The 22,307-nt window shown below is 35.6% G+C and overlaps 1 long non-coding RNA gene across 1 annotated transcript; it reads left to right on the forward strand.

Moving 5' to 3' along the window:
• The first annotated feature begins 19,729 nt into the window (after positions 1-19,729).
• Positions 19,730-21,565, forward strand: LOC136409069 (uncharacterized). The gene is made up of 2 exons (XR_010752140.1): positions 19,730-20,151; positions 20,241-21,565. It is a non-coding gene; the product is annotated as an uncharacterized lncRNA (long non-coding RNA).
• Positions 21,566-22,307: the final 742 nt, after the last annotated feature.

Here is a 22,307-nt window from a genome sequence, read left to right on the forward strand (position 1 = left end):
GTCGTGAGCGCCATCTTAAATTTTTACATTTTTTATTCACGTTCTTCATGAGTTAAGGTTCAGTCTTGCAGTTTGGTGGAAATATCAATAACCTGTCTTTGCAAAAAGTGTATAAAGATATTCTTGATAGTTCGACTGAATTTCGCTTAGCACCATCTACAGTTATAAAATTAGAATAAATTTATTTAAAAAATGCGTTTTTCAACTGAATAAAAACAAGATATGATAGTTTACTCCTCTTCGCCTCGAAATGCGCAAGTTACTTCAGAAATATATTTATAGCAGTATCCAGAAAGACAACAACCAGCTCAAAATTATGGTCTATTCATAAAAATTTAGCCGATTTTAATGAATTTTTTTAAGTATAAAAGACGTGTTCATAGATCAAACGAAAATGAAGTGGAAAATTTACAGGCGGTGAGTAAAATATTAAAACCCCCCAAAAATAACAGGCTGTGAATTGAATTAACCATTAGATTCAAGATAATTCTTCCACTTCCTTAAGCATTATAGCAGTAAAAATTATCTTACCCCTTCATGCAGTATAGAGTGTTGAAAAATCATAAATGTCGCCTGTTTAAAATTCATGTCTTGCCTCCAGGAGGCATTCTAGGAGGAACTGTTTTCTAGGAATATCATGGCACCGTCGGAGGAAAATCCCCATTATTTTCCAACTTGCTTTTCACGTGTGAGCACAAGTTTACCAATTGAGATATGTTCAATCATCACACTGAAACTTCGCTGAAAATCCACACAAGCACCAAGGACGTCGACAATCAACATGTTTCCGACTCAATGTATGGGTTGTATGGGTATTTACACTTTTTAAAGATTTACTTTACGGATTACATCGGTATCAACATTTGCTTCAACTGCTGGAATAACCTTTGGTCTCCACAAAATGGCACTTTGCCACAACGCTGGGCGAGTGGCTGACTATTGGTCTGAAATTTTCCTCGATAGTTATTTCAAACAATGAACAAATACGCTGGACGGCAGTTTCACCAGATCTTTCCCCATTGAAATATTATTTATGGAGAATTGTAAAAGGTCTCATTTATAAATCTGTATTCATCGATTTTAATAAGCTGCGAAGGAAGATTGTCGTAACTTTGAGGGTCAAGATAAGAGGAAAAGCCGTTTTAAAATTGATGTAGAAGATACATAAAGCTGTGATTGGAAGGGGAGGACGAAACCCTTGAGCAGCTCTCTTATTTTATTGCTTCCATGACCCGCTTTGAAAAAAACAGGATTTTTAATATTTACATTAAACTGTAAGACTGAGTATGTGATACCTCATCGTAATTAGAAAAAAACTCAGTTGAAAAATATAAACATTCAAAGTGGAGCTCATAAAACAAACTTTTTGTTTTTCATTGTTCTCCCTAACTTTATTGCTCATTCTGCACTTAATTAGCTACTCAGTTTCAATCTCATTTAAACCGTTTGATAACCTGAATCGGTTCGACAACAACCTGATGCGAAATTTTACTTCAAATTTCTCAAACACTCTTTTCACTCCCTTTCTAACTGAAAACATTCAAAAATGACCGAAATAAAAAATCCCAAACCATTAAAGCGAGAACCTCACGATACCGCCCCCTGATGAGTCAAACCATTAAGCCTCCAATTAACTCAAATTGCTCTCACCATTATTAATAACCTGCAAACAGAACGCAAAAATCCATTACTTCCTTTCTTGCAGCACTTTTTGACAGCTATTATGTTTCATAATGACGCATACCAAAAAAGGAGAGACAGATAAGAACGGAAAGGATGTCCAATACGATGGAGGAGCATAATTGCGCGCTCAATGGTAAAGAAGAAGCCAATATAAATTTTTAAATTGGTCGGCCTACTATAGCATAGAACACGAAAAAGGATAGATAAGTGAATGGAGGAGTTGAGAAAAAAAAATTAAAAATAATTTTTAATGTTTTTGGATGAAACATCAACTACACATTTATAGATTAGATGCGAAAAAAAACAGTTAATGAATAGATCGTTTCGTCTAACGGTATCTCCTCGAACTTGTTCCATCTAGTGGCTCCTTTTCGAATCAATTATTTTAGGTTAATTTCTTCAACATCAAGCATTTACTCTTCTTTCTTTTTTGCTCATTATTACCGTGAAGCGCGTTAGTTTGTTTTTATCTTTTTTAACATTTTGGCCTCGTAACAGAGACAGTAATGTAACGTAGTAACGTCTGTATGTGCGAGATTTTCCTTCAATATCCTCTCCGCGGTTCATCCATCAACATAGAAAAGGGAACCAATATTGTGTTTCATCGAGAATATTATTTTTTAGACAGCTCGATCATGCTAATGGCGATTTCAAGCATCAAAAAGACAACAATATAGATAAATAAAATATTATAATGAAACAAAGATAAGCCGGCCATTTTGTCGCACTCTTTAGGATATGTCATACAGTGACAGTAGTTCCGATTTGAGCGCCACCTCTTGGGCCCTTCATTAAACCATCCGCTGGATGGCGTTTCGGATTTATGGTCTTGGCACATTTATCGTCACTGATATGAAATATAGTACTACATGCGTCAACGGCCGATTGGTACCATTCAAAGGCCCCCGATCGCGTGCAAGGGTCTTGAGGGGGGGCTAAGGGGCCGTTCAGACGTAGCGCTGGCGTGGCGCTGTTTTGGGAAGCTAGTCGCAACGTGGTTCCCACGCTTCTGGCGATGGTGCAGGGTACCGGGGGGTACTCGGGGGGACCGAAGGCCGAGATGCTACCGCGTGCGATCGGCACCTGCCCAAGAAACACGTGCTGGCACTGTTCGGCGGGCGGAGTCTATTGGTACTGCCGAACAGAGCCGTATTGGCATGGAACCTTGCTTATTCGTTGCCTTTTTCTATATTACAAAGGAGGATTTAGTACTTAATCATTATACCTATGGGTTAGCTTAAAATTATGATAAAATGGTTTTTAAAAAAAAAATTTTTGCTCAGCCGGCCCTGTTTTTCCATATAAGCCACTATAGGCCAGATTGCGTTATATCATCTGGTTTTTACGAGTGTCTAGGATACACCGGGGTAATCTGAGATTCTTTCACAATGTATATTTTTAAACCAATTTCAGAGGGTATATAAATTTGGAATTTTACTATCTATACTTTAAAAATTATAGAATAATTTTCTCATATCTCTGTACTTATTAAAATTCCACACCTCACCAGAAACCTCCATTAGATTAAGTGGAAAACAATGCAACATTCCTGGGCATATTGATTAAGTAAACAGTGAAGGTCCTTGGAAAGGACGTACATTCTGTCACACGCCGTCGACCATTGTCTTGTTAACTGTTATACGAAATTATACGGGGTGCTTGATTTGTAAACAATACTTTTACCGAACCGGAATATTAATGGCGTAACTAAGAAAGTTATTATTGTTCTCCTTCGAGTTGATATTCCGACCTCTTCCTCGGTATGGATGGATGGTCGGACGCGCGTGTTGGTTGGGCAATGAATTCTCCATTCAGTGGTTTTTTGTTAGTGTCACGAAGTTTGGTTTTTAGGGCTACCACTATACAATGCAGAGCAGAGGTATCTCGAATTCTTCGAAATTTACTAATGAACAGTATTCGACTTGAAACAGAACAGTTTTTGCTCTGCTAATGAGATGAAATATTAATAGAGCACCGGTCAATTTCTCCGTTTCCATGGAAATGGTCTTGCTCACAAAATTATTAGGAATTTTAAAAACCTGTCTTTAAATGAGGTCACTGGGGGCCTGAATCCGTTTGAGGCACAGATCATGTTTGTAGGCTGATACTATATTATGCGTTCAACAAAAATGATATGGTGAATGCGCCAGGGCAGACTACATGGGTTTAAAGAAGGAAAAATTATTCTTTTCCCTTACTTTTCACTCTTTCTTTCTGTAGGAAAATATTCAGCATGCCTCAATGAATAATTCTATTAATTTGACTGTTTACTTCATAACGTGTAGCAGCAATTTTTTCCACAAATTTCTGTCTTTAAAGATATAGACACATACTTTCGTGAAGAATACATTTTCCTCGTAAAATGAAAAATAAGAAACTTTCTCCTCTTGGCAAACCCCTCCAGGGACCTACTGTAGATAGAAGTTATTGGCATTTCTTTGAAACTAAAGGATAAGTAGAAACAATCCTATGATACGAGAGTTCCGAGTTCAAAATCTAAATTCTCTATAATTTTTTTTACACTGGGTGTAAAAACTCCCGTAGTTGAAACTGTTGCAAAGCCATAATATGAAATTAGGATTAAAATTAAGTAAATAAATGAATGTGACTCAATATGTAGTCTGTCATTGGAGTATCACAATTTATTCTTCTCCGGAATTACTTTTTTATTGCCTTTTCTCGTCCACTTCCGCAGATATGTATAACTTTGGCATCCAACAATATAGGTCCTCCGTTATTTTTTATTTATTTTTTTTTTTTGGTGCATATCCTTAACTGAAAATTGTGTTCTGGACGCTATTGCTTTACTACCTTCAAATACTTATTTTTCAAATTACAGATAGCCTTTATTACAACGTTTAACTTGTAATATGTCACTAGCGTTTCAGTTGTAACGAAAACCGTTAGTGTATTTGGTTTCTCGGAGTTTCCACGAATTTTCAAAATTTGAAGTGATAACCAACTTTCTTTTCAGCTTTGACGGATTTGAATTCCGTGCAGGTACATCCCTGATTTTTTAAAATCGATTTATAAAAGTCGAAATTATGAAAACCAATCGTACTTGAAAATTTCCAAAATTAGCAAAATAAAATTGAGATTTTAAATTTTTTAAATATAGGTTTAATATTAAATTCAAAATTGAGATCTCCCGTGGCATACAGAAAAGTCAAGATCTCTTTAAACCTACAAAACAAGTCCTTTTTGTAAAGTTTCCAAAAGATTTTTCTAATCGAAAGCATTTCAAAGGTCATTTCAACAATGAAGTATTTAAAAGGGCGATTTTTTGAAATTATTCACAAATGTGGTTTCTGCCACGCGGTTATTGAGGCTCATATGTTCCTAAGGACATACATATGGAAGTGTTCCATGTGCTCAAACGTCTGTTGCACATAAACCTATATTTTGAAATTTAATAACTTATTTTAATACAATTTTTGTATCACAAAAGGAACCACCAAGCCACAAGAAATGTGTGAATTGAGACGTGAAAGAACCAAGTTATTATTGCAATAAACCATTTGCGCCCCCAATTCGACAGCCTTGAAGCTGACAAGTATACATATAGCTTATTAAACCGAAACCGCAGATTCCCCCAAATATGCCTCAAAAACACGTTACAGGGTACCGTTATTGAATGCAGCTACTATATTATGGTTTTCGTTTTCTGCTTCTTTCGATCGTTACCCGAAAATTTTGCAAGTCAATTTGCAATTTCACAGGTGCTCATCTGACCTAATTCTGCAGTCAAAGCCGCTTACGGTAAGTATATGACTAAGGAGCCTTATGGCCACTTTTTACCATGGTAATTTAGCGTAAAAAGAACCTCTTCATTTTTTGCATATTATCAGAACTTTAGAAGGCAGATGTTTGAAGTGCGATTTTCCCACAATCATCCCCTATAAACTTTCCCCTTGGAGAATTACTAGGGAAGAACGGTATTGGTCCTGCAGGGACAATAAACACGCGCCCTATCTATTGTCACTTCATTGGACTTCCGACTTCCGGGTCCTCATTGGATGATAAGGATTCGGCTAATGAGGGGTTGAATTTTATAAATACTGGGTGCATGGTCTTTTGGTTTTAGTCGTTGCCGATAAGTCGTAGTGCTGTGTGTATTGTGATGAGGATATATCAGTGTTTGTGACAAAAACCATTGGCAAAATTGCCAAGAGACTTTCCCACGGATTACGCGTATAATTCATCAAAAGCAACCCCTATTGACCAAATACACCCTCTTCACTTCCTTGTAAGACGTTTCGGGTAGGTGACGCAATCCTCGGTGTGTCTCGAAGGGGGGCCTCAAAGACGCAACGAACTGCTCGAACCGTGAGAAAATCAAGCAGGTGTTTGGTAATCACTTTTTCTGAGGCCCCGTACAATTAAGCTACCGTATTACGATGTTTTACTTTTTTTATTATCTTCTAAATCTCGCCGATTGTAATATTTAAAAAGGTTGTTTTTTAAATTTGTCCTTTCGTGGGCTGGTCATTAGTTCTTTTGGGCTTTCGGGGACGGGTTTTTTGTCGGGGCTGAATTACGATGAGCCAGTGAGTCACGGTCGATTTTCGAAAACTACGTGGCCATTAACGTCATTAGTTTGTAACGAATGATAATCGCTTTAAATTATATTTGTCTCGGTTGTGACGGTCTCTTTTTTTCTGCTTTTCTGCTACAAGAAACAATTTTGAGTTTAAGAAAAGTAATTTCGAGGTAATGGTAATCGCATGAGAAACAAAAGATAATTTGCTCAATGTCTTTGATAGATGATTTCAGTGCGTGCGTGGAACTAATTAACAGAACTAAAAACCGAAACGTCCGTAAAATCAATTTTTTAATTTTTCGTTTGAATAAATACATCAGAAGACGTAACGTAGACTTACTTTGTCAAGCCCCAAAGTACCTAAAACTAGCGCAGAGAAAAGCAAAATTGCTAAATAAATTGCCTATACAAGCTAGCAAGATAACAAGGTGCAAATTTGATTAAATCAGCAACAGATTCAGCTAAAAAATAGTTTATTTAATAAACCTAAAAATATATCAAATATTTGCATTTCAACGCTGTAAATTGCCCTGAATTAAAAATGGTGAAATGAATCTCAGGAAATTGCTCGTCTAAGCTTTAACATGAGGGTATAGAAACATGCCAACCATGCCAAGGATGAAACAAACTAGCCTTTTAAACTTAAATTCCAAGAGCTAATTATTTGGTCTTTTAAAAATTTCATCTCGTAATTAAACATTTACATTACCAATTAATATCTTAAAAAAAAAAAAAGGCATTCTTCATTACATTGTGGCAATTTAGCTCCAATTGGGTCGATTTTTCACTGCCGACCATCGGGGAACAATAATTTTTAACCCATCATTAATCTGTCTCGAGAATTTGAATTATCCCATGATCGTTTAATAAATGGATCCCTGCTTTCCAATACGCTTACGTTGCGAACTAAGGAATATAATTAAATCATGAAATACAGAGCGTTTTGTTAACAAATGTTCAGTCAACTTGAACAAGGCTGAAAACGCATACAGAGATTGTTTCGTCTTTGAGGTCAAGAGAATCTAACTGTTGTGGTGCCCATTGTCGATAAAATGGATCACCATTTTTCAATCATTAGAGCGGCGGTGGATCAAATTTTAAACCACACATGCAAAATCATTCTAATATTTAATTAAGTACCTGTATCCTCCGGACATACATAATTTTAAATGCTTATTTTTTCAAACACTCTGTATACTATTCGAGTAAAAAGGGCATATGTAACTTCCTATTTGACCACTTATAGCAATCAACCTTAACAGAACCCTAATATTTACAAAAATTCTTTGCAGTACTTGAGAAATATTTCATTTCAGATTTATGCCCTAGTAAGAGTTGAGAGCTATTGAGAACTTCTAGAGAAATGTGAAATTCAAAAATGGGACATTAAAACACGAAAAATTAGTGCACTACTTGAAAAAGCTAAAATAGGAATGAGAAAGTTTTAGTAAACCATAGAAGCCCTTGAAAATATTCTTCCCGCTACTAAGAGTAAAGTTATTAAGGCTAACTGTGTTTTTATTTTTCAAAATATTTTTGTTTTTCAAAACAGAGAACTTGTACAAACTTCTATAGAAATCCACATTCTTTCCACAACCAGGTGTTTGCTGGGACGCAACATGGCATAGACAAAAAAAATCAACAAAACGACATATGTTCATTAGGCTTCTGGGTTATTAATCAAAATACTCTTTTAACTCAAATTCCGAGACCTAATTCTTTTAAAAATTTCATTTCTTAATTGAACATTTACATTAGTAATTAACCGCTTTAAAAAAAAACCAAAAACATTCATCATTATATTTTGGCAATTTGGCTCCAATTGGGTCGATTTTTCACTGCTGACCATCGGGGAACAATAATTTTTGGCCCATCATTAATCTGTCTCAAGAATTTGAATTATCCCATAATCGTTTAATAAATGAATCCCTGCTTTCCAATATACTTATCGCTGCAAATTAAACGGGGCTCCTTTCCCCAACGTTTTAATCAGTCTACATGCATTTTTCCTGTTGTCGATAACTCATACACATGTCCCTAATTGAAATTCATAAGCAATATTGAAGGCGATCGCCGATAATTTAGTGTTAATGGGTGGCGATTTCGATCCTTTCGCTTTTTTTTCAAGTTACATACCGTCAAAGCGTTGAAACGCTCTTATACAAGACAGGTGATTTGCTTGATTTATCTTTTATATTAAAGGAACTAAACCCGTTGACTAATTAGGGTTTTTTATTTAAGGGCCTAAGGTCGTAAATCTACAAAAAATTTTTTATTGTGGCACACGGTTAATCTTAACAAAACATAAAAGCAGTTACCCCAAAACCAAAAAAAAAAAAATCCTCTACGAGTATAATTCCTACCATTGTGACCCTTCTATAATTGCCTTTATGTGTAGACACAGCAACTGAATCTAAAATAAGGGGAAATATAGGAGAGAACCAGGCACCACCAGACAGAAAGTTACTTTCATACCCTCAACTCATTTTACTCAAACCACCCCTACTACGTCCCTTAAGCACACAGGTGTTTGGGTACCAATCGAAAGAAAAAAGTGAAACCTCACAACAGGTTAATATCTATTGTGATTATGTGGGAACCACTCTCGATCGAAAACGGTTTTACTTTTTATGCCCCCGTAAATTGAAATTTGTGACCTGGGAAAAAATCACCCCCAATTCTCGTGACGAGCCAGTTTTATAGATGGGTCGTTGCCTTTGAATAGATTGAATAGGGCCATGTCCGAGGAGAAGGAAAAGTGATTGAATCGATATGTTCAGAGATTAGAATTAGGTATTTTTAATGAGGGTGCTGTCCTATTATTGTGAGGGTTAAAGAATAAATTAGGGATGTTTATGACGTGAAGGTGAGGAGGTGGATTGTGTGAATTTACACTTAATTGGGAAGGAAAAACTAGTATATGAAGCAATTTGTTAAATTCGTATTTTGAGGGAAATTTTGACAGTGTAGGAGGGAAATATCTCATTATGTTATGATAGAATAAAAAATACATCCTGAAAGGTAAATGAGTGTTGTATTTGAAAATTGGAAGCATTGAGAACAGTTCTGGGAAATCTTAGGAACAATTATAAGTTTACACCTCTGGCAAATCAATTAGGAGTATAAATTTGATACTTCATCCTTGCCAATAGTAAGCAGCAAATCTAGAATCATCTAACCGAAATTATTGTATTTTAAGTTGTACTTAATGGAAATTTTTTTTGTATGGATATGTAACTGGATATGGTATGTAAATTGAGATTTTCAGAAAATTATGAGCTTCAACATACTTACTTAAACTACCGTAATTCTTTTAGAAATTCATGGCACACGCTTGAATACTCATCAATATATATATAAAGTATAAATCTAGGGTAACTGTAATTTACGAAATTCTCATGAATCACTGGCCCATTTTTTGACTTGAAATATCTATAGAAGGAAGCCTTAAATAATGTAATTTTCAAACATTTTATCAAACTATAGAATAGTAATTTCTAGAATTAGCAGGAATCACCAATCTTAACTGACTCAAATTTATGCAAATTTTCGGAAACAGACGGAGATTTCGAATTTCAGACATTCATAGAAAATTAGTAATTTCCCGATCACCAGCAATTTTCTGTAATTTACTTACCTGTTCAAGTATTTCCAGTATCCATAAAATTTGATGAATTACAATGAATTTACATAAAAACCTGTAATTTATAGAGCCCGCAAGAAAGCCGTAACAAATCTTTAAACTCTCATAAAATATATGAATCTACAGTGTCTTACATTTCCGAAATTTTTAAAGTTCATTAATTTGTTACTTGACTCGATATATCGATGGTAAGAATTCTTCAATGTTCATTCAAAAATCTTGAAATTTCCAGAATTTCTTGATAATCTGGAATTGAAATTACTAGAATTACTCTGCAGTCACTGTAACTTGTGCAGCTAAAGGTTTACGAACTCTTCGACTTGAAACCTGATTGAAAGACGTCTTCAAATAGCAGTTCATAATCCTGTAATTTCTAAAACCAAATATTCTGGAATAAATAGATTCTTCTTAACATAATTGAAACTACTAGAATGGTGAAATAATCGAAGTAATGAAATTCGTCATTCTTGAAGAAAACATTTTTATATGGGCACATGCTACCTCGAGTTCTGCATGATACGTGGTTATTATCTTGAAGTCCCTAATGGAATACTACTTCCTCTGGTTTACTAAATTGCTCCATACATTGCCGACGACTCAGGAGGTGCAGGAATCAGTGATAATCACCTATAATTATCAATTTTTCGCCCTAAAAACTGCCCATCAGAGAAGATTGCCGCATGCACTTATTACGACACGTAATACCCAGATGTCGCAAAAAGTATTATCGCCCTAATTATTACTCGTCTGATCTACTTCAAGGTTTCTAAACTATTCTCTCCCCTTGATGATCAATTAACTCACCTGAGCTTTCGGCGGGATTAATTACTCTAGCATTTTTCGTTAGCGCCCCCTCGGACCTTCGGAATTAATTAGCAAATTAGCCAACTAATCGGGGTATCTTCATTAGTATTCCGTGGATTGTCAGTTATTCGCAAGGCGCCGCCTACCGTTTTCACTGCGGTACCACTCGACGTGGGAAAATTGGACAGGTGCGACTTAACCATCGATTTATTAGTTTTAATTTAAAATTAGGCCCCCATCATCGCGTTAGTACCCATGGAATTGGCGAATTGATTTGGGCTTAATTATTAGGTTGAGGAGCAGCGTGTCCGGTTGGAACGTTTTTTTGATTCGATTTACTTCAAATGGAGGAAATTCGCAGATGATAACACCCGGATGATCATAATAGTAATAGTTAAAGGCGCCAGCAGACCCGTTCCTTCCCCTTTTCACATAAATAATAGCAAAACAACTCTTAAAAACAAATTAAGCCTGTAACAAGTAAAACAAGAAAATTATTAACACCATTGCTATATTATTGATGTCTTCCGTGCATGGTGCTGATGCTGGTGGATATAAATTTACGAGAAATGGAAAGTTAATAACGACAACGTTTACGTGATATGGAACGTTTCGAAAAATTTCAATATGCCATGCAAATTGGCAAATCAGTGGGTTGATTATGGTGATTAAGATGTCCGCGATTACTGGATGTCCATAACGTGGTTCTCTGCGAGCCTGGTTCGAAATAATGATGATTTTTTCGTTAATTTGGACAAAATTTGCGAAAGTTCACTTCTTTTAGTGAATGGCGTTATGCTGCAATAATGTGCACTAATTGGCCTTATGTTGTCATGAAATGAAAAAAAAAACGAAGGAATTTTTTTTTCTTTGAGGTTGGCTCAGGTTAGAGAAGGAACTTTGGGAAAAAAGGGCCGATTGAGTTTTTATGAAAGGGCGTTTAAAGGAACCCTAAGTGGAGTTTTGTCGGGGGGTTGGCGCTCAAGATACTAGAATTACACGTGTTACAACAAACGATAGTGGATTTCGCATTTGAAGACTTAAACTGTGGCAAAAATCCTTCAAACTACTAAATTATTGCATTTTAACCGTGAAATACCTATTTTTTGAGTTGCCAAGCTCCATCGACTTTTTAATAGTGTATTGGTTCAAACGTAAAGTGCATCTCTAATTACACCGTTAATGTTGATTTATACGACGAAAATAATATTATTTCCAATATTCAAGTTAAAACTTTCAAAAACAACAAAATCAGAGTAGAGCTTTGACCAATTCTGCTGTTTCTGTGGATATGAAGTTGCTGACAAAGTTACTAGGAATTTGAAAAGCAGGGGTTTAACACAGTGTTTGTTGCAATTAGCAGTTGAAGTGGTCTGCTTGTCGTCTTTAACTTTCACTAGTAAGCTATAACATGCAATCTAGTTTCAAAGTGAAAAAACAACTTAGAGCAACCACTTTAACTTCTATTTAGAAACAAATATTTGCGCTAACAGAGGTAAACACCCGATGACGGACCTAGAGGCAAGAGAGCCTAGGTTTAAAGAAAATTTATGTGATCTTGGACCTGTTTATGAAAATCACCATGTAGTAAGTCATTGGCGCATTAGAATATTTTAGGATGTAACAATTATCCAGAATTATTTCCGATATTTTCTTTCCAATTGGTCATGGTTATTGGGTGCCTTAAAATAGTCTCCGGTGGGTCATTGCTTTTGCTATAATTAAATAAAAAAATTCTATATTGTACAAAATTTTTAGGGAATTAAGACATTGGTGTATGATATTGTTTTAAGATCCAACGATTTTTCGGTCTACTGCACTGAATCTTTGTCACGGAATTGCCTTCTGAAAAAGTCCATAAGAAACTGACTAGAAAGGTTTCAAATTCGGTCAAACAGCAAAATTACATATTCGTGATTTTTGAAATTGGCACATGTTCGAAGTAGTTTTGACTTCAGTAAAAGTCAAAAATAGGACAATACAACTATTGCCAAATTTTTGAAAATTTAGTTCCATAATTGCACTTTGGGACTTTCCTGGTAAAAGAGCACAAATCTGTGCTATAAGTTGTCCTTATAATCCAAAAGAATCATTTCAGGAGGCAGTCTCACCAAAACATTAGCCAAACCTTTAGTATTACAATTTCTTCATAACCAACTACATCATTTGAGAATTTTCTTCGATTTTATTGTGAAATTAAGCTTAGCAAATAAGTTATGAAATATACATTCTTATGGTTAAAGTGACAGCAGTGCCCCCATTACCTTTAAGCACATTTGGTGTCAGCAGCAATAAAAAATGCCACATCATCATCAACCACCACTAAACCCCATTTAAATCCCATCCGCTTCAAGGAGTGGCGTTTTTGCAAGTTTATTAACCAGTCTAAAGGTTGAATTTTTAATTTAATAAACTCTTATTAAAAAGCCGACTTGATTACGTGCGTGCAACTTAATTATTATTATGTTGTTATCATTATCAGGCGGCGGAATTTAATCAATCCACGCCATTAAGCCGAGTCATTCATTATCGAAAGGCCATTTCATGTCGGAGGTGGCGTCAATGGAGAAAACTCGTCGAAGGAGGGAAATTTGTTTTCGATAACGCCATCTGGGCCATTGTTAATGTCCGTTTTTTAATTGGGATCGGGCGAGAATGATTGCGCCAATCCACTTTTAATGTGCCTGAAATTGCACCGTTAAACGCGATCAGATCCATCAATTTTTTGATTAAATTTGCATAACTGAAGAGATGTATCTGGATCAGAGATGATGTTGCGGAACCATTAACGAATAATTCAGTTTATGGCAGTCTTCCAAAGTTAATGTAAATTTGCTTGAGTGAAGATGTGCTTGGTCTGATAAAGGATTAACACATCACTCGATAAGTTTCCGGTCTGACACATATGTACATGGCAACATTTTTGACAGACCCATGTGACTTCTGGATAGTGCCAACCTTCAAATGATACGTGTCAAAATCTTATGACATTCTGTCAATTACATAGTTTACATTTTAGTCACACCGGATCAAAAACTACAACACGTGGATGATTTAAAGTGCTATTTGGAGCTGTTCGAGCGAGATAAAAAGGATTTCTTCCGAGTGAATGTATCGCTCTTGAAGGAGAATATGTTGAGGAATAAAGTCCAATTTCTAAAGAAAAAACGTGTTTCTTAGTTAGATTGGAGACTTACTGAGTGATGTGTTATATGTGTAGTATATTAAGAAAATCATCTTCATAATGTAGCTACTAAAACTTCTGTGTGGGCCTGCGTGAGTTGGCTTAAGGTAGATAGTTGTTTCAAATCTTTGTAAATCTTTTTTTTTATTAAAATATCTAAAAAAAGGAAGTATTTATTTTGTTCTTTCCCAGTCGTTAATTTTATAGCAAATCATACTCGTATATTAACTAACATATCTCCACGAACATTATAGTATTAAACACAATTAGATTCAAAATTTTCCATGAAAAAAAATCAGAAGCGTCGGAGCCAGTGGGGATGCCATTACCATCCCAGACTTGTGCCGATAGTCATTTTGATACTGAAAATTATAATGCGAGATTCGTTCAATACATTGATTGAAACCCTTGCAGTCACTTTCGATCCAAATGAGAACAAATCTCCAAGAGTCTGGAGGTAATTCAAAGGAAGAATCTTTTAAATCCTAAACAAACGGTTAAAAAAGCAAAAACTTTGGACCACTTTCCTCCCCCATCACATACGAAACCGATATCTGCCAGTCACCCTCGGATCCAATCAACGAAAGCATTTCGACGTCATGGGTCCATCTTTCTCGGTCGTACGCCAGGTGCGTGCTCGCTGTGGGAACCAACTTCGTACCCGGGTTCCCAGGCTTTAGGGCCACCTGCCAGTGGTGTGCCGGGCCAAGGGCGGGGGCAGGAGGTGCGATCTCAGTACTGCCGCGTAGCGTACGCGCGACGTGTGTACGGAACGAGGTTGGTAATAATGGGATGCATCCACACAGGAATGCGAAAGATGAGATTCGCTTTTCTGCTTTTCTACCTGTATGGTACCGCCTTTGGTGCCAGCATGGAAAAGGTTTGATGACGAGGAACCATCGAACGGTTATTTACGGTGAAATTACGGAGTAAAAAATGATTTAGTATAAGGAACGTGATGCTGCTAAGAAATAGTTGCTGAGTAAAGCTCAGACTCTTTAATTAAAAAATTTCTTTTAATGTATATGCACAAAATCGTTCATTAATGACGCCCATTAATATACTATTTTGACCGCGTCGCGATTGGTTTGGTATGGCTGACTGCCGTTATGACTGCTTGTATCGGATCAATCACAACACCTATGCTTAACACATGACCGATATTTGCCACTTACAAAAGATTCAACTTTCAATATTTTGATCTCGGACCGAGGGGCAAATCCACTTAAAGTTAGTAGAGTGACTTTTAAATTTGAAGTAGAAGTGCTACCCAGACTATAAAACATTACAGACGGCCCTAATTTTACTTACCTGCATATATAATTTTGGTCTTGGTTTCGTAGAATTAATTAGACTTTTTGGTTTCGGTAACACCGGACTCACCGTCGGGCTCCAAGGCTGAAGCTGGCGTCGTGGAACATCGCGAACTTGATCTTCAAAGTCAAATTAATTAAAACTATTGGATTATCATCGTAATGCAAGATGTAGAAAAAAATGTGAGAAATATTTTGGGTTGGATTTATGTGAATGATGGGCTTTTGCACCAATGAACTTGGCAAGGGTTTACCTTAAAACTCATTTTATTGAACAAATTTGTTATATCATTTTTGACAACCAATCAAGTTTAGAGGTACCTACACTATCACCGGGTACCATTAACGCAACAATTCGCCTAAAGAAAATTTTCGGTTCAAGACCGGGATTTCTCGGTAGGGCTTCGCGAGATTGAGCATTTTGTGGTCTCAGTTTTACATATCGGGACGGACACTTATACATGTATAAGTGAACAATTCATGAGTTTAATTCAGGTGAGTTGTGGTCGCTAAGAAAATGGTAAATTAACACTCTGGTCCGTTCAGGTATGTACGAAATTCGTGGGTGAAGAAATCTGGTCAATTCTGGTTACTGGGAAAGTCGTGATTTAAAAACTTAAGTCAATTCTGATTAGGGCGAAATCGAAGTTTCAAATGAGATATTTTGTATTACGCGAAAAATTTTCAGTAGAAGAATGTTAGGCACAAATGAGTCACAATAATTGATAAAAATTTTACTAGAGATGTGAAGTTATTACATAACTAGTATAATCCATGAAAGAGAGATTAATCTCACAAACAACATTTAAACCAAGAGTTTGGTTTAAGTTTTCCTCTGCATTTTGAGGTGCCGTACTGGTTTTTACCAACCAAAACGCATAAAACTCCATCCTATCTGAAACATAAATCTCTCCCCTTCTATAAACCCGGGGTGATTAAACATAAATAATTTTGGCCCTGAATGGTATTATGTGACGAGCAGGTAGTTCACCTGTTGGCACACACATGGAGGAAACAAGACAATTTTGTATAAGGGACAATACCATTTATTCTCATAATATTTGGGTTCCATTGATGCTTGCACAGGTGCATAAAGTTTATAGTTTCATTATTCAATATTGTTAAATCAAACAAGTACCCACTTTTTCACCTTGCCATAAGATAACTGTATGAAAGCCGATTATTCAATAAGGTTCCCTCGATAGTATTCAATTTCCATAACCGTCCAATAAGTTTCGCGCTTATCTCTTGCGTTCCACTTAAAAACCAGCAATTAAAAGCTTTGGTACGTATCGCGAGTGGTGAATTATTGCTGCAGTACCGGAGCCGGAGGTACCTTATAAGAAATCGAATTTAAAACAATAAAATCCGATCGGGGTACTACCGTTACGAAAAACGTCCGTCCATTTGTCTTAACTTATCTCCGTTTTATCTTTCGAAGCCGTTTTTGCTTCTGGCCAGGAACCACACTCTCGATTTAGTTATAGATTATTCTCAAGCCATAATACACTGAGAGATATAGTTGAAGAAAGAAAAATCCTTGTTGGGTCATTAAGGAGGGTTCCAGAAGATTGAATGGGATTTCATACACATTAAACTCAGAATTAGTTCAAAAAAGTGAATCACCGATATAACGATTGTCCAAAAGAATTTCTTTCCGTGTAGAGTGCTTGACTGCAGCCCAAAGGCAAAACCAGTGTTGTTAGTTAAGTCAACATAATATCGGAGGAGCGCATTTTGGGTACTTACGCTCCAAGCTACCGGTCTTTGAAGATTTCATCTGATTGGTTTAAAATGATGACTCTCGAGATTAAAGCGTCATTAGGCCAATGGCTACGTTCTGTAAATGCGGGGAAACGTTTTATTTTTTAACGATAAAGGTAATACCTCTTGGATTAAAAGTGATGCTGAGTTTAATTTCGTTGTACCGTTAACTGCATATAACTTTTTATGAGGGGGCAATTCAAAGGATTTACAGTTAATTTCCTGCCTCGTAACGATATTTGCGATCAGCAATGTATAAGGGGAAATTATACGTTTTTGTCAAGGGCCCACCCCAATAAGGCAACATGGAGCAAGAAACCAATTCCATATTGGTAACTCAAAGGAGCTTCATCAAAATTCTATCCCTGAAGTCTGTTGGGGCTACTGAATGCTTGCGGTACTCTTGTGACAAGAATCTCCGATTGAAAGATGTATAGTCGAAAAAGTGGTTCCAACATGATGCGACTCGTGACCATATTTTATTCATATACCCGGTTTCAATGATTTTTGAGCGACCTTCTTCGTCGAAAAGCCTTAAGATCAAACTGGTTGCTAATTGAGAAATCCAAAACAGAATACCAAGGTCGCGGTGAGGAATATTGTTGGAACAACAAAAAAAATCTAAAAATATACAGAGGGATCAATGCAGGAATTATTTTCAAGATTGTGCGCTTTAGGATCTAAATTCCATTTTTGAAATTCTTCGAATCAGAATCCGAAAAAAAATCCAATTTTACATCATGAACACTACTCCGATTTAACTTGAATAGAAGTTGTTAGAGAATTAAACTGATGAGTACGCCCTTCCATGAAAAATCATCGAGGTTTGCTTCTGATGCCTGCTACACTCACTATAGTTTCTCTTGCTCTTGCTACATAGATGAAATCTTTTCATTCAAGTGAAATTCTGATGTTTCAGAACATGTTATCTCTATCTCTCCCTGTCGCTTTGGCTTAAGAATATTAAATTCAATCGTTTCCCTCTCTCTCACCTTTTTCTCTCTTAAGCCTTTCAGGAAATTTCATTAAGTTTCTTTATTTTTAGAGATTATTTAAGAAACCATCCGACTATCGTATTGTGACGGAAATACATCGATATCAAAAGAAATCCTGAAATTGTGATTACATTTCTTTGATTTTTTTTCAGGAAGTGTGGAAGCATGAAAAGACACATAGCTTCTCTTACTTGAGCAAAAGTGATTATGCTCATTTAAAAACTCAAAAAATACCTACGAACATTTATTTTTCACTGGCAAATGACAAATTTTCAACTTTCTGATTCTAAGTTCCAAATTCAGTTAGAATGTTCTATTTGCAATCAATTTATGAAGGGAAAGTAAATATGGAGTAACCAAATGGTGAATCAACTACCTTTTAGTATTTCATACAAACGTTCTGATAAAACCTAAAAGAACGTTAGTAAAATTGTTATTAAAAATAAAAAGGAAAGTTTACTGTACAAAAATGCAAACTAAAGTCAGCTAAAAAATAAAACTGCATTTAGCATCGGTTTTTCAAGTTTCTAATACTTTTTTCAGTAAGGATTTCAATATAAATGATGAAACGGGGCAGAGTATTGGTCAAATTATTAATTTTCATGAAATTACTTTGCTGACAAATTACCAAAAGTTTTAAAAACCGGGCCTTACATACAAAAATTAATAATATCTACGAATGGTACTTTCAGATACTTGACAACTTAGGATTAAATATGCCAAATTGGACCTAATAGAACTTGAGATTAAAATTTCGGAAATTAGTCTTGACGATTAGCGCCACAATAGATGGTACTATCATCGTTGGACAAATTCTGTAAAAGCTCCACAATTGTTGAGATTCAATCTCGCTATCATCTGATTGCTTCTGGAATAAAATTTGAACAAAATAAATAAACCACATACCTATGAATAATATCTAATATTACTACATTAACGGTACCATATCAATAGACTTTAAATTCAGAAGTAGACAAATTAGCAATCACCCACAAACTTAACGGATACAACAAAATGCCCCATTATCACCCAATTCACGTCCATACACAAACCGTGCCATCTGGGTAATTATCACACACCCACAAAACCTCGTTTCCCACGCTTATGGGTCCAAAAAAACCACCACACCCAGTATTTTTACGCCACCATGCTAATCACTATATCACACATGAATTAGAGCAAGTGGTTAGTAGTACTCAATTGTCCCAAGTCAAATAAAAGGGCTCGCCCTTCAATATGCTTCCCCTTTTTGTGACACCGGAAGTAAACAGTTCTGTAGCCGTTCAATCAAGCAATTAGTACCTTGGTTAGAGATTGTTGTAGAAGGAAGTTGTTTTGTTTGCATTTGATTATGCTTGAGTAAAGTTAAAATTAGTGTGAGGGTGGTGGTATTGGCAGTACCTATCCAAGCGATAGGTAACTGATTGTTCTGGTTTCTCGACTGTATTTTTTTTTCTTTTGTTTGAATTGCACTACTGCTGCAAGTACCAAGGTTAGTTCAGGTTCTTCGGTAGGTAGGTCTCTTCGAGGAAGAGAGAGAGAGAGAGGGATAAAATGAGAAAAGTTCGTTACAGTCAGCAGCATCCCAGAAAAAAAACAAAAAAAGCTCAAGCGCGCGTCTACAGGTAAGTGCGGTAGCCAATAGGAGCACAGAAAGAGACTCGCGCATCGTACCTCACGAGTGTGTCGCGTGTAGAGCTCGCGCTATTTTTTCAACCACGTTGCCAGGTCTTAGCTTCAAAATATTTATGACTCAAAATTTTTTTTAAAACGTAAAAATTATTTTTGCATTGAAATACCCAGTAGTACCGTACAATCAATTGCGATTGCTATAAAACTCTTATAATTGTGAACTTTATGATAACTCTTAAAAAGCTGTTAAGAAACTTTAAACTTCAAAGCTGTTTCTGTTCACCACGAACAAAGAGTACCACCCGGCAACGTGGTACCAAAGCATGCGCCAAGCTCAGGTAAAGCTCGCCAGCTCTATAAAAAGCTTTAGCTTCGGCCGTTTCGTCGCATTTACCAACTTGCTCTTCTGAGTGGTAGTACTTCGTCGCACACGATACCACTCGCACGGTACCACCGCACACTTCGCCACCAATCAGCTGTTTTTACGTCATCATCAGCTGAGTTGTGTCATGTGCCATAAACAAATGATGCCCGATAAGGTGATGTGCAAATCGCCCAGGTCACCCTATCGCAGAAATCGAGCCATGAGTGAGGTAATTTGCAATTTCTTTTGAATTTTTTTATAAATTTATTTTCTTTAATTTGTTTTATTTTTACTAATGGTAAGACTATTTTGTTTCAGCAACCAGTGAGGCCTCGATTATCCAGAAGAATAACCAGAAGTGCTAGAGTGAACCTCAATAGACATTGGTCGAGTTTTGAGGAGCTATCTATGGAAGGTGGTACCATAGGGCCAGTGTCATCGCGATATTCCACCCTTCAAGACAACGAAATTAATGAGAATTTGGTCAATGAGTTGGTGGAGTTGTGCAGAAAGTGAAGATGTACATAGTAACCATTTACTCTTATACTTAACATTAGGTATGTAAGTTTCTTTTTTCATTTTTTGTTTTAGTGTAGGTTTTGTTTATTCAGGTTTTAAGTAGGTCATTTTATGCGATCGATGAATTGTTTGCTAAGCTGAGCTGCATCGTGCAATTCTCTAATTTTTTAAGTTTATAGTGCAATTTTCTCTATTTAATTTTTTTCATGCAATTTTATTCAGAGTTTTATTTTTTGCTTTTAAGTAGAAATTCGACACAAGTTCACGCCTGAGCAACAAGTGCAATTGTAGCTTTAAAAACTGTGATAACCAAACTTCTGTGATACTAAAGTGATATTTTTCATTGCCCAAGTGTGCACTTATGTACCTTTCTACTAATGCTGTGATATTATATAGTGTGAGATCTACTTTAAGGCTTTTAAAGTTTCTTGCAAAATTTCTTTGTACATTGATCAAACACCTTCTAATTTGCTCAAGCTTTAAATCCATCATATCACTTTTGCCTCAATATTTGATTCATTTGAGGCAACGGCAATTATTTTCAAGCTTTAACTAGACTTTAATATACAGATTCTTGATTTTCTCTAGAACTTTTTTCACAAAAGTGAAAAGTAAGTGATTATTTCAGCTTTAATATATTTTTATTAAATCTATAGATGTTAGTGTAAAATTTGATTTAGAAATCAAGCATAAATAGGCCGAACAGTGTCAATCAAATTGTACATAGAGCATGCTTTAACCTTAGTTTTTAAGTTCTCTACACACTTTAAACGTAGAACGCACCCATATCCTAAGAGTATCTTAATTTGTAGCACCTCTCTCCTTGAATGTAGCTTCTAATGTGCTCATAAAGCTATGTGATAGGTATGTGTAGATCTCGAATGTTTTCGTGTGTAATTAGCTTTAAGTTTTATACATATGTATATTTTTTCTGTGATATCAGCTTAACAACATGATTTCGTTTGCTTTAGACTCTAATTTCTTTAGGTTTAATTGTCTAGATTTTAGTTTTTTTGTAGGCTCACTCCAATGTTCTTTCAGTATGTTTTTAGTGTTGTTCAAACAACTAAATAAGGTGTTTGAGTTGTATTTTAATTTTTTTTAATAAAGGATTTTTGATAATATTTTTGTTGTTTTGTCACACCAATGCTTATCCTGTTTTTTTTCAAAGTGAACATTCCAGTTTTCGCTCAAAATCTGAACTTTTTTGTGAACATAAAAGAGAGTTTTAAACAGTTTTTTTAGAAGATTTACGTAAGTCCTAAATGGCTCTCCACAGAAAGTTCAATCTTGAAATGGAAAAGTCCATTTCGTAAGTAAAATAAAGTTTTTTATTGGCATTATTTGGAAATTTTTATTTATTACAATAAATGTTATGTTGATAAACGTATACTAACTTCGTGTCTGTGCCAGAAAATTTCAAAACATTAAGATGATAAACTATGTGAACTAATGATGACCTAATTTTTAGTCTTTTTTAGTAATTCCTGTAATGTCTCTAAATCCCCCCACGTAGTCTTCAATTTTATAGAGAATTCTTTAAGTATTGCAATTCGTTTAAAAATAATAATCCGTTTTGCTTTTCAGGACTGCCATAATAAATTCAAAAAAATCAAATTGTAAGTGGAGAAAAGTTCAGTTTAAAGGTACGAAAATTGTTCATAGCTTATTTCCGTAATGTAAATTTTTTAGTTCAGGTTAGTTCAGGTTAGTTTAATTAAGTCTATTTTAATATTGAATTTTTGAGAGGCCATAAAAAGAAAATCAAGAACTGATATATGAATTTGATTATTTGATGATCAGTGCTAAAGGGGCCCCGATTCAAACTTATATTGTCCATCATAATTTTTTAGTGCTTTTTTGTAG

This window comes from Euwallacea similis, chromosome 5 (assembly GCF_039881205.1).
Source record: "Euwallacea similis isolate ESF13 chromosome 5, ESF131.1, whole genome shotgun sequence".
Taxonomy (NCBI): domain Eukaryota; kingdom Metazoa; phylum Arthropoda; class Insecta; order Coleoptera; family Curculionidae; genus Euwallacea; species Euwallacea similis.